Genomic DNA, 12,918 nt, shown 5'->3' with positions numbered 1-12,918 from the left:
GATCTTCCTCAAGCACGTCGCAAGCAGGCGGAGAGGCCCAAATTGTGTCTCGGTGTGGCAGGATTGGTGGCAGTTGACCAGTACCACGCGGGCGCTGGGTAGGTTGACGATACGCCATGAGAGGGATTCCCAGGGGGTGTCCCTCATGGTCTTCGAGGGGAAACGCTCGTGCCGGTGGAAATCCCGAATCCCATCCTTGGAATTGCGGTTCGGGGTCAGTGGCACCAATATGCCCAGAGACGTATGGCACCAAGCCCCGTATGTCTTGCATCGACATATGGCTGGATGGAGATCCACACATGCGAGGATGTGGTGGGAGTGGGGCGAGGCGTGGTATGCCTGGAGCGAGCAGTCCTGCGTGTTCAGGCTGTACGGTGGTCGGCGGTGGTATCGTGTCTCGGAGCGAAGCCTGGTCATCTCCCGAGCTGTGGAGTGGCGCTGGGGGTCTTGGGGAAATTCCCTGCCCGGTATCCGAGTTCGTCCTTCTGGTGGCGAGAGCCTGAAGAATCCTCTCCAGAGCTTCGGTCGTATTCTTCTGGCTTTCATCCAACCGTGCCGTGAGCGCGGCCAGAGCGTCAGCGGTGTTTTGGGAGACCAGCGACAACTGGTCCACTCGTCCCTCCAGTTCTTCCATGCGCCCTAATGTGAGCCCCTTCAGCATGCACAGGTCGCTGGATGGTGTCTCTGATACCAAATGTTAAGTCTCTCGAAACCCAAAAAACTTGAATCAACTTCCAAGTAGTTCTCAACAGAAACCAACAGAGGTCTGGTACAGAAAGGGAGAAGAGAAGGCAGCAGGGGAGAGAGGTGGCGAGATGTGCGCCAAGGTACGCGGCTCCCTGGGTCCATCAGGAGGCGCGGAGCTAGGTGGGGTATCGCGCTGGAAGAGACCAGGAAGAAGGTTAGGGCAAGATGATAGGAGGTTAGGGAGAGAGAGAGAAGGAGAGAAGGAGAGAGAGAGAGAGCTTAAGGTTTGGCTTCCTCCTCCGCTTCTCAGTCCCCTCTTCGTTAGGGCTTAGGGGAGTACCGTGACCCATACGCCTGGGGGACGGGGCTCGAGACGGCCCCCCTGTGGAGACGAAACGACCCTCCCCCGGGCCTTCTGTCTGCCGTCGACCGTAGACCCTGAGAGGGGTCTTAACAGTGTGCGTCTAAAAACAACGGCTGGGTGTATGTCCGTTTGTGGGCAAAGTTATCAATGTATCTGAAAAAATAAATGGTTGTTAGATTACGGTTTTTTAACGCGAGTTGATGGACGCCACGGCCTCTGCCTCATTATTTTACCTTGATGACAGCAATAGGTTCCATGGCCGAGATGGCTTCAAACAGGATTTGTACTGCCATTTCGGTCGCAAGCTTTGGAATGATTATCGTTGCCTTTTTCATTTACATCAGGCAAGTACTGTGATATTAGTGAGTTTTGAAAACCTCATGGCTGACGTTTTTTAACGTACTTTCCAGCACCTGTGTTTGTTGGTTTAATAATGGGCAAATACTACGAAACGGCACCAACTCCATGTTTCGTTCAAAAAGTAGCCCGAACTTTTCATTTTGTTCAAAAAATAGCCCGCGCTAATCAGAAGACGCCATTTGGCGTCTTCTTTTTTTTTTTGGCCAGCGATGTTCGAACAGCTGACGTAGACTCCACGATGGCATCCACGCCAGGTGGACTCCACGTCAGCTGTTTGAACATTGCTGGCCCGTTGCCGTCGCTGCCCATCGCAGGCGGCCACCGTGGGCGCCCGTCTCTGGCCGCCACCGCCCGTCGCCGCCCGCCGTCGCCGCCCTCTCTCTTTCTCATTCTCTCCGACTCTCATCACCTCTCTCTTTCTCGTCCTCTCTCTTTCCGCCCTTCTCTCTCTCTCTCTCTTGACCTGTCTCCCCCTCTCCTGCTCCTTCTCTCTCCCTCGCTCTCTCTCCTCTCCATCTAACCCTCGCTCCCGCGAGTTCTCGCGCTCTCTGTCTCTCGCCCCCTCTCGCCCCTCTCTTTCTCGTTCTCTCCGACTCTCATCACCTCTCTCTTTCTCGTCCTCTCTCTTTCCGCCCCTCTCTCTCTCTCTCTCGACCTCTCTCCCCCTCTCCTGCTCCTTCTCTCTCCCTCTCTCTCTCTCCTCTCCGTCTAACCCTAGAGAAAAAGATGGGGGGACACGATATAACTAGAGATGGAGGAAGAAAAAAGAAATATGGAGAGATTGTACGCAACGATATATGGAAACGGATATATGTGCGAGAGACAGAGAGCACGAGAGAGAGAGAGAGAGGGAGAGAGAGAGAGAGCTGGAGGAGCGAGGTGAGACGGAGAGGAGAGAGAGTGAGGGAGAGAGAAGGAGCAGGAGAGGGGGAGAGAGGTCGAGAGAGAGAGAGGGGCGGAAAGAGATAGAACCAGAAAGAGAGATATGATGAGAGACAGAGAGAACGAGAAAGAGAGAGGGGATAAGAGACAGAGAGAACGAGAAAGAGAGAGGGGATGAGAGACAGAGAGGGCGAGAGGGAGTAGAGATACAATGGAGATACGATATAGAGAGAATTGATGTCCGAGATCGAAAGAGAGAGAGTAGAGATACAATGGAGAAAGATATAGAGAAAGTTGATATCCGAGAAAGAGATAGAGAGTAGAGACACAAGCGCGAAAGAGACAGAGTTGATAACCGAGAGAGAAAGAGATAGAGAGAGAGTTGATATCCGATAGAGAGTAGAGAGTTTGAGAGAGAAAGAGATAAAGGGAGAGATGATATCAGAGAGAGGGAATAGAGTGTCTGAGAGTGAGAGAGAGGGTAGATATATGAGAGAGAAATTGGAGTTATAATACAGAGAGAGTAGAGATACGAGAGAGAAAGATCCACGGAGAGTTGGAGAGATTCACACCAAGTGAGAGAGAGATAGCCACAGAGAAAGAGAGAGATGTAGAGAGATAGAAAGATTGATAGATAGATAGATAGGTAGATAGATAGATAGATAGATAGATAGATAGATAGATGGATAGATGGATAGATAGATAGATTAGATAGATGGATAGATGGATAGATGGATAGATGGATAGATGGATAGATGGATAGATGGATAGATGGATAGATAGATAGATAGATAGATGGATAGATAGATAGATAGATAGATAGATGGATAGATGGATAGATACATAGATAGATAGATGGATAGATGGATAGATAGATAGATAGATAGATAGATAGATAGATAGATAGATAGATAGATAGATAGATACAGAGTTGTAGGAGAGGTATGGGCACGTAAAATGAAATCCGTGCCCCAGCGGATCGCCGTTTGGAGGTTGCTAAGCTCGCCGGCAGCGGAAACAAGAGACCCATACTCCACTGCCGCCATGCCCAATAAGGCCACGCTATATGCCATCGGCCACACGAACTTCACATTGTCCCCCGCGTCGTAGTACCCGCCCACCAAACTCACATGCGATTCCACAATTATCCATCTTTTTTTAACCAAAAAACCTTCCGCTTATACCATCCGATATTCTCCATCCACTCACCTCTCATCGAGATGCCGCACTCCATCGCATACCCTGTAGGACACAGATCAATGAGAGAGAGATGCACATCGATACCGTAGATTGATAGATAGAGAGAGAGAGAGATGGGGAGACAAGATATAACAAGACGTTGAGATAGATGAGAGAGGGATGGAGAGAAGAGACATAACAAGAGATGGAGATAGATGGGAAAGAGAGATGGGGAGCCACGATATAACGAGAGATGGAGGTAGACAAGACGAGACAGCGGCGGGCGGCGACGGGCGGCGACGGGCGGCGGCGGCCAGAGACGGGCGCCCGCGGTGGCCGCCAGCAACGGGCAGCGACGGCAACGGGCCAACGATGTTCAAACAGCTGACGTGGAGTCCACCTGGCATGGATGCCATCGTGGAGTCTACCTGGCTACCAGGTGGAGTCCACGTCAGCTGTTTGAACATCGCTGGCCAAAAAAAAAAAAGAAGACGCCAAATGGCGTCTTCTGATTAGCGCGGGCTATTTTTTGAACAAAATGAAAAGTTTGGGCTACTTTTTGAACAAAACATGGAGTTGGTGCCGTTTTGTAGTATTTGCCCTTTAATAATTGTAACAATATGTGAATTGTGGTAAGTAATTGAGGTAAGCATTCTCACAATCCCTCGTACTCGAACTCTACGAGAAGCATGATTTGAGATTCCAATAACATTACTTCGTTTTTAAACTTAAGTGGCTTGGAAATGTATTTCTCTATTAGATGATTTAACTATCCAAAATTCGAGGTGGTGAAATCAGAGTGTCTTGAATTTTTTTGTAGAACGGTTTTGTCGCGCTTATTTGTGCCCCATATTGTATCCAATAATGAGAAATTAACAAAGTGGCAGGGAGACGGAAATGTCAATGACGTATTATTATCATATCTGATGTCTGACTTGGTATCATGGTTTTCATCTTGAAGATTTTAACAAAAAACACAATGGAAAAAACACCACACAGATCGGTTTTTCAGTGTGATAGTGCATTATTCCTAGAAAACTACTAAAAATTCAATGGTGACATGCGTACATGTAACTAGTTACCCTCAGTCGGGATCTACTTGTTATTCATCCATATTTCTTCAGGTTTCTTCGACTTCAGCTGATGCCGAATCAATTTCTGTTCGTTACTACAGTGATGACAAATTATGAGGTACCCTAAATCTTGACTGAAAAGAGCTCCTTAGTGTGTCTTTATTCTATAGACCTTCGGATGACGTCTGAAATTTCTTTGCAGCCCTTTTCCTTTTTAGTTTGCTGTCTCCGAACGAAGCAACATCAGTTTCAAAAGCCATTTTATTATCTTTATTTCAATCAACATACCTATACAATATTATTCATCTATTGACCTCATGAAATAACCCCATGGTATGTTCAATAGTTTCGCTAAGATTCCCAACTCTTACGATGTAAGAAAAAATTACGTCTAAAATGTTATTATGTAAATCCCATAATGTTTCTGTCCAGTAGAAAGTTTGAGTTAGCCTTACCAGGTTTAACTTTCCATGCACAACCTTTAGTTATCTTTCTTTAAAAACAACTTATTATATCAATTTAGGTGCAATTGATTAACTTAAATTACTATACTGAGAATTACTGTTTGAATAACTCACATCAGTAAAAATTTCAAGCCAGGCTACTGATGTTTGATCAATATCCGAAGTTGAAACTTACTGAAAAAAAACTAAAGGTTATTGTTAAGAACAAATTTGCTTTTCAAAAAAATCCATTTAGTATCTGTAGTTTCTTCAAATTTTAGGTAACTTATTCATAAAATAATAAATTAACAAAAAACCGAAATATTTGGATCAGAATTTTCACCTACCCTGTCAAACTTTCTTTAGTCACTTGAAAATCAGTTCAGATAAGATTTTTGAGTTGTTCAAACTATTCAATCTAAATTTGTTAAAGTGTATCCCTAAGACGTTCAATTCTCACTATGTATAGGTTTTTGGTAAAAATAATTTTCTCAGATATTTAAATTCAAACAATCGTTCACCATTTTTCAGGCTATAATATTTTGTTAGGTATGCCTACGAAATATGAATTTTGTTTTCCTTATTCATCATTTTTCAGCTTCATAGGTTATCCGAGTAAACGAAAACTCTAGTTGAAATGAAATATTTGGTTGGCTGATCTGGTTCATGTGCAACTATATCTTGATTAATAAATTAAAAGGTAAATTAGTTATCAATATCTTGATGAATAGATGAAAATTAAATTAATAGGAGTAATGAATATTACTTGTTAAATTCTATCATTTATTCCCTTAAGCAAACATTAGTCGTGTTATCAATATCCTGAATATAACATTTTGTATATAGATACCAATTGGGTCATCAATTGGGTTTGATGTAAATTTTTTGTAACTTAACATAAGTTTCTCGCTTAACCATCAATCTAACTTAGAGAAAATGATATATCCTGGTAGGAGAGGGACAGGAGGTTAGTAAGTCAAATCCAGGGCCCACTTTTATATTGATTTCATATGCATGTAACATTCCTGAGTTATAAAATTATATTATGAAAGCAATAAATAATATGCAGTTTCTTAAGAAAATATGAGTAAAATATCATGTTTTACATTTGTGTTTTGATGGCCTTCCATCATTGGTGTTAATGCCGTGAAGCAAGTTCGGAACAAAAATTGATTGGTAGTAACATTCCCCCATTAGGTAAGAACTTAATTTCATGATCACATTTTGTTCACAAAGAGCTCTACCTCAATCTACCTTAAACAGAAGATATGTGCTTTCTTTCATTTGAAATTTATAACTAAAATTTAATAATAAAACTTCATTTCAGTAACTTTTTGCATAAATAATGAGGCAGCGTGTTGTTTCTAAATAAATTAAAAGGTTGTGGAACTCAGTAAGCACTCAGTTTGTAAAAATATTGGATGGTCTATATCCACTATTTATGACAAGGGTCAAAGGAAGTGAGAACGTTCATTTGCAATTGTAACATCTAGGTTCATAGATTTTCTTTACGGTGACTTATGTACTATGTGGATTGAATAAAATATATTGATTAAGTTAGCTTATCAATAAATAAATAAATTACTTTGGTTACGTTGTCAACAAAGCAACCTCATCTTCCATAGGTTCAAAAACATTTTTCAATAGTCTTGATGGCTCTCTGGAATGATTATCGCAGCAAAGAAAAATATAAACTTGACTGTGTAATATGCAAATTTAAATGATTATGACAACACAAAATCCTTTCATATTGCATTATAAACCGTGATGTCATAATGGCCAACCATTAGGTGCAGTTTATTTTTTTATCTTATCATGTGGTGAGCTGTTTTCGAACCAACAATCGAGCTGGAAACTGGGTGAATTTGATATTCTGATAAAGAATAAACCCAGACTATGAAATATATTTTTGAAAGAGTCGAAGGATGCATTTTTTGCCGATGAAAATGCGTCACTTCCTGATTGATAATAGAAAAACCTGCACAAAATATTCCAAAAACACAAAGGTTAGGTGACACATTGGCATTCATACATGGGGCTTGATAATAAGAAAACATAAAAGGGATGATAATCATTCAAGTTCAAGTTCGAATATTTAATGATCTTGGAGTTTGGAGCAAACATTCTGGGGGCATATTCATTTGTTTCCCTACTATCCATTCCTATCCATTGACTCTTGAACCCTTTATAGAAGTAAAAATAATGGCACAAGATTCACGTTTTGACTAGTTTTCATTTATTTTATTGATTTTCCTATTTAAAAAATATTAAAAATCCAGAAAAATATAAAACCATGTAAAAGAATTATTTTAAAATATAGTTGTAATGAAATTTACTCTCTCATTACCTGCTCCTTGTGGATTTCACCCTTATTTACCCTATTCGAACAAATGAATATTTTGTAAATATTCTTGCATAAATCAGAGCCTTAAAAATGACTTATTTAACCCAGATTCCAGTTTATGAGGTGTCTTAGGTGTTAGGACCGCTTACAAAACTATGATATTAATGAAATTTTTTAATAAATGGGCATAATACTATTTATGGATTTCAGTTTACTCTTTGCACAATAAATAATGGCCTTTTATCCTCAAGGTCTGCAGTAATTTGTAGGACTACAACTTAAGTTATTTGGCTAGCTAAAAAACATCATCTATCATGGGTCAGTGGATAAAGGACTTTTTATTTCATTAATATTTAATATTTTAAGATTATTGAGAATGATCGAATGCAACGTCTAGAGGGGGGGTCGCTAAGGGGGTGCCCATGCTGGCAATTTTGGGACCGAATCCATTGAGGTGAAATCATTGATGTGGGACCATAGCATGTAAATGATATAGTAAAGTTCATCCATAAACCTTTGCGCTTGAAAAGCTTATTCGGATATACAAATGAACATCTGAAGTCGATAAAATAAAGAACAACCATACTAACCTCCAATCAGAATATGACAAATGCGAGACCACTATGTACATGCTAAATTACGTTTTTCATAATATTTTCTCTGGTAATTCATCAAAACATAAACAAATAATCTTGGTTCTATGAATCTGTGATTTTGCTATATTTTTGTAAATAAATTGTACAGTTTTTTAATAAGATGATTGGCGTTTGTAAAAAGTACTAGACGTATAAGTGGATAGAAATTTCTTGAATGAATTTAATGAAGATTAAGTTTTAAGGGTATTTTGGTAAAATGCTTTAATATTTGATTTGAAGAATGTTCAAATTAATGCATGTCTTAGTAGGAGTTGTGATCAAGCACAATAGGTCATCAGTCAACTAGTTGACTGATTGTAAGTGAAGATACAATAGCACCCTTTTGTTATATTAAATATCTACTCAATTTGACCATATGGTGAATAAGCCAAAACACGTGTTGAGGAATTGTATTTTCTATGAAATGAATACAAGCCTATTCTCTAAAATTGTTCAAATATTTGTCTGAAATTGACTTCATTTGATAGGTTCAATATCTTCTTCAAATTTGTAGTTAGTACCTTCCGGTATTTATGGATGCATTTTTCCTCATGATTTAATGAAAAATGAGTACATGAATACATTAATACCCCATTGTAATATTTTTATTGGTATGGTGTTGTAAACATACCTGAAATTTTATAATATTTTAAATCTGAAATCCTTGGCATAATGGCAAGTCTTTGCTCCTAACACTTGCGAGGTATTTTGAACTTGTAGAAAAATAGTGGATCTTAAAATTCAAAATTAAAATTATTATTGGTTTATATTTTCTAATAATAGTCTATACGTATTACGGTTGGACTGTTCAAAAATTACCAGCACACCCTTTCAGATTTCTAAGTCCCTATATATAGCATCGGGCCCTAATTTCAAACTCCCTTTATCCTTGCCCTTTGAAAATTGCACTATAGAATCTTGAGAGGGCTTTCAACTGTGAGACACAAATTCTAACAAGATTTTTGGCATTCCTTTAAGAGGATATTTTTTTTTTGAAACATATCGAAGTCTGTGGAACATGGAATCCTCATTTTTGGTGTAGGTTTATTCAAGATTCAAAATAAAGAAGGCTGCCCTCCAAAATTTGCACATCGTATACCTTCTGATAACTTTCACATGTTTAACATAATTTTTTATATTTATTTTCAGATTTTTTTGCACTGATGAATAGTCGATATCAGCGATACAAATCGAAAGAACTTCGAACCACATATTTTGGTTGAGTTTTGGAAGAGTTACATAGGTTTGAACTTAGTTGAACCACGCGGTTGACTAAGAACATGGAAATATTGATCTCTAGGGACCTATTTGATTCAATTTTTAACCTTTTGGATGAGATAATAGTTCACAATTGTGATATGAAATTGTTCTAGGTAGAATCGTCTCATTTGGAACATGAATTAGGCCGATATTTTACTTTTAAGCACTAATGGTTAAACATGAATCAACAAATCTCATCCAAATAGAAATGTGGAGGAAACGATGACTTGAGGAAAGACAAATTACAAATAGGGAGGTATTTCTGCAGGGAAATCATAATTACATTTTAAAAGTTTTATCTCTGAACTAAATAAGTTTCTGATCCTGAAATATACCGGTTGAAATATATGAAATTAGGCTTTGTCTTGAATATTACTTCAGGAGTTGATATACTAAGTGTTGTTGAGGAGAAGGTACTGTTCCGAAATATATTGTTCTTGCTTTAATGTCAGTCAGGTTATGGCTTTGAGGGCCATAAGAAGAAGGCTTTGAACGCCAAGTTGAAGAAGGTAAAATGACGGAGTTCCGTGGAAGACTTTGGGGGTTGAGGACCATAGAGCTCCATCAACTTTTTCCTTCTTTTGTATCTGATGGCGTGGCACCGCCATACACCGCAGAGCCGTCACGCGAGGAGCAAGCACCGTCATCGAGCCCGCCGCCGATACGTGTGCAGCCGACGCGACGAGCCGCTGCATCGACGCGCGACCGCAGGTTCAGATACTCGGCATGACGACGCGCCACCCCCATCGTCGGAGCATTCCACTTATCTGTTTTTATTTTATTCTATTTTCGTTCGTCGCTCTCCGTCTTTCATGTTTGTCGATGTAGTGAGGGGAAGAGTCCATATGAGGACATCTTCCCCTCCCACAAAACCTGATGGGCCTGACAAGTCCCTTATCTTCCCTCATTTTCTCTTTCTCTTTGTTGCTTAAAGGGGCCCATTTCATCCATCCTATATAAGGAGGGGTGGGCGCCCAAAACACGGACTCTTGAATTTCCATTTGAAAGTTATCATATTGTGGGAAGACCAAGAGTCACGACCGTGAGAGGAGAAGGAAGAAGGAAGAAGAAGAAGAAGAAAGAAAGAAGAAGAAGAAAAAGAAGAAGAAGAAGAAGAAGAAGAAGAGGAAGAAGAGGAAGAAGAAGAGGGAAGAGAAGAGAAGGAGCCACCCGCGTCGTCGCCGTTCACCGCGCTGCCATCGATTCCTACGCCACCGCCGTCTCCAACGCCGCCGCCGCTGTCCTCGCGCCGCCACCGTCTCCTGCACCACCGCCGTCCCCAATGCCGCTACCGCCCCAACGTCGCCGCCCACTCCAGGGACGCAGCTGTCCCTGACGCTGCCACCGTCCAAGCACCCTACCCTCCTGCAATCGACCGTCTTTTCTCACGCTTACGCCGCATCATGCGACGGTGCTGTCGCGGACCCGCCGCCGACTACGCACTTTGAGCCCTGCCTCGCTCCACGCCCGCCGTCGAGCACAGCTGCAGGCTCTTGCGATGCCGCCATCGCCTGGACTCCGCTCGTCGCTATTTTCCCCCGTCCGCGGTGTCCGCGCTCGATTCCCTGCCCACACGACCGTTGAGTCGTGACCATCTGCGAGCGGGTGTGTCGCCGTTGACATCGCGCTATTGCGTCCGGAGCACGGTACTGCCTCCAGTAGGAGATCTCTATCGACCACCCGCCGGACAACCGCACACGCTGTGCTACATCTGTGCGGCGTCTTGGCTACGCACCGCACTTATCAGTGCACCGCATTCGTTCGAGCCCGTGCCCGCCGTTAAGTTGCACCCGCTGTGCGTAGCGCCTGCAACAAGCCGCGACCTCCCGTGTCCAGTGCGCCCGCCAGCTGCCGCACTACCCGCGCGACTGCTCGTCCGCGCGTGCGCTTGCTACGTGCTGAGTCCGCCTGCACGCCGTGCCTGCCAAGCACTCCTCGCCCCTGCACGGGAACAGTTCCCCTGCTCTCCTGTGGACATCTGCGTCTTTGCCAACATCACCCTGCACCATTCTCCGCCGGCAGCATCGGGTTCCTACTATCTCCGGCCACACCTTGGTACGAATTATCCATCGCCAGCGCGACGAAGGTACCCCTTTACCTGCTCTTTATGTCTCTTACTTTCTTCAGTGCTCTTTCGATTTGCCTCCTCCGCGCTCGGGATAGAAGTAGGTGAGTGAGACAGGTTGAGAAAATGACGCATTTTACGAGAGTCTTACCTGCCCGGTACGAGTTGGATTCTCCCGACGCGTGTGAGCATATCAGCGGGGTGTCCCCGTTCGGCGCCGCACTCGCCCTTGACCCCCCTCGGGTGAGGTTCAGGAGGTCCGTTTGACCTCACTAGACGTGACCCCGTCAATCTCTGGAACGGCAACACCACTCTTCGGCGCACGCACGTACGACACGTAGGGCCTCTTGCATTCATCGTCATCATATATATATACCTGTTCATTAGCATCCTCGGACGATGAAGCTCATCGTTGTCCGACTGGGAACCTGATTCGATGCCGAGCCATTACCCTCGGTGTCGACCGGATGACGTCTAGACGACGGCCGGCATGAGTATCCTTATTCAACTCTATTTCCAAATGATTTCTTTGGGGAGCATTCACACAAACATGGTTAAGGCACATCATGATCCCGAGATGGATACCCCCCATGTCATCAAAGATAAGCCTAACTTGTCTACAAAAATATATGTCTCTCCCATCTCCACTACCTCATTTCTAACAAAAAATAATATAGCTCGAGAACCTAGTTCTCCCTTCCCCCTTAGGGTATTCCTTAGCCACTTGAACTAACACCTACTAAGATCAACATGTATGTGGGATTAAGGCATCTTTGTGACACCATTTTAAAACGCTGTCCACTTTGAGATAAATACATATTGTACAGAGAGGATAAACCAAATAGAGAGAACACAATGACCTTTGAAGATTATGTTTCATCCTTGTGACCAAAGCACATTTCTCAGCTAAAGCGATGGACCAGACTTGAAGAGGTGATGGTCACCTTTTTTAGATCATAGTAGTGTTCTGTTTTGTTCCTCACTGAAAGTATCGACTTTGATGTTGATGGCATGACGCAGCCCGAGCCCCCAAGATTGTCTTCTGAGACGTCGCCGTCGTCGACATCACTGCCGGTTCGTCCAGCCCGCACGGCAAGCCAAAGCGGCACGGCGCACGCCCGATTCAAATATCCCGAGTAACGTGCAAGCTATGACTGTTTCTTTCATTGTTTTCATTCAAACTTTCATCCGCATTTCCTTTTCTTTTCTTTCGTCTTTATCTCTCATCTTTCTGTTCTTTTATCTCGCCCCTTCACTTATCCGTTGTAGCGAGGGGAAATCCAACCTGGAAAGATTTTCCCCTCCATCCCACTAATGGGCCTAGAATTCTTCTCCTCTCTCTTCTTTCTTTTGTTAGCTTGTTAAGGGCCCTTAACTCTCCCCCTTGACATTTTGGGTTTCTTTTTAATCAAGTCTCATTGAAGGTTGAAGTGTCACGATCCAAGAGGAAAGAAGGGAAGAAGGAAGAAGGGAGAGGAAGGAGAAGAAGGGGCGGAAGGAGTCAGCGCTGTTGAGCCACCAGCGGCTGCCGTCCGCGCCTGCTCGCATCCGATGCCCGCTCACGCGTGCGCCCAATCACCGCTGGTTCGCTAACTACCGCCGTCGCGCCAGCCCGCCTAACGCCGC

Source organism: Wolffia australiana, chromosome 4 (assembly GCF_029677425.1).
Source record: "Wolffia australiana isolate 7733 chromosome 4, ASM2967742v1".
In the NCBI taxonomy this organism is placed as follows: domain Eukaryota; kingdom Viridiplantae; phylum Streptophyta; class Magnoliopsida; order Alismatales; family Araceae; genus Wolffia; species Wolffia australiana.
The sequence above is the reverse complement of the archived record's forward strand: the minus strand, read 5'-3'. Positions refer to the sequence as shown.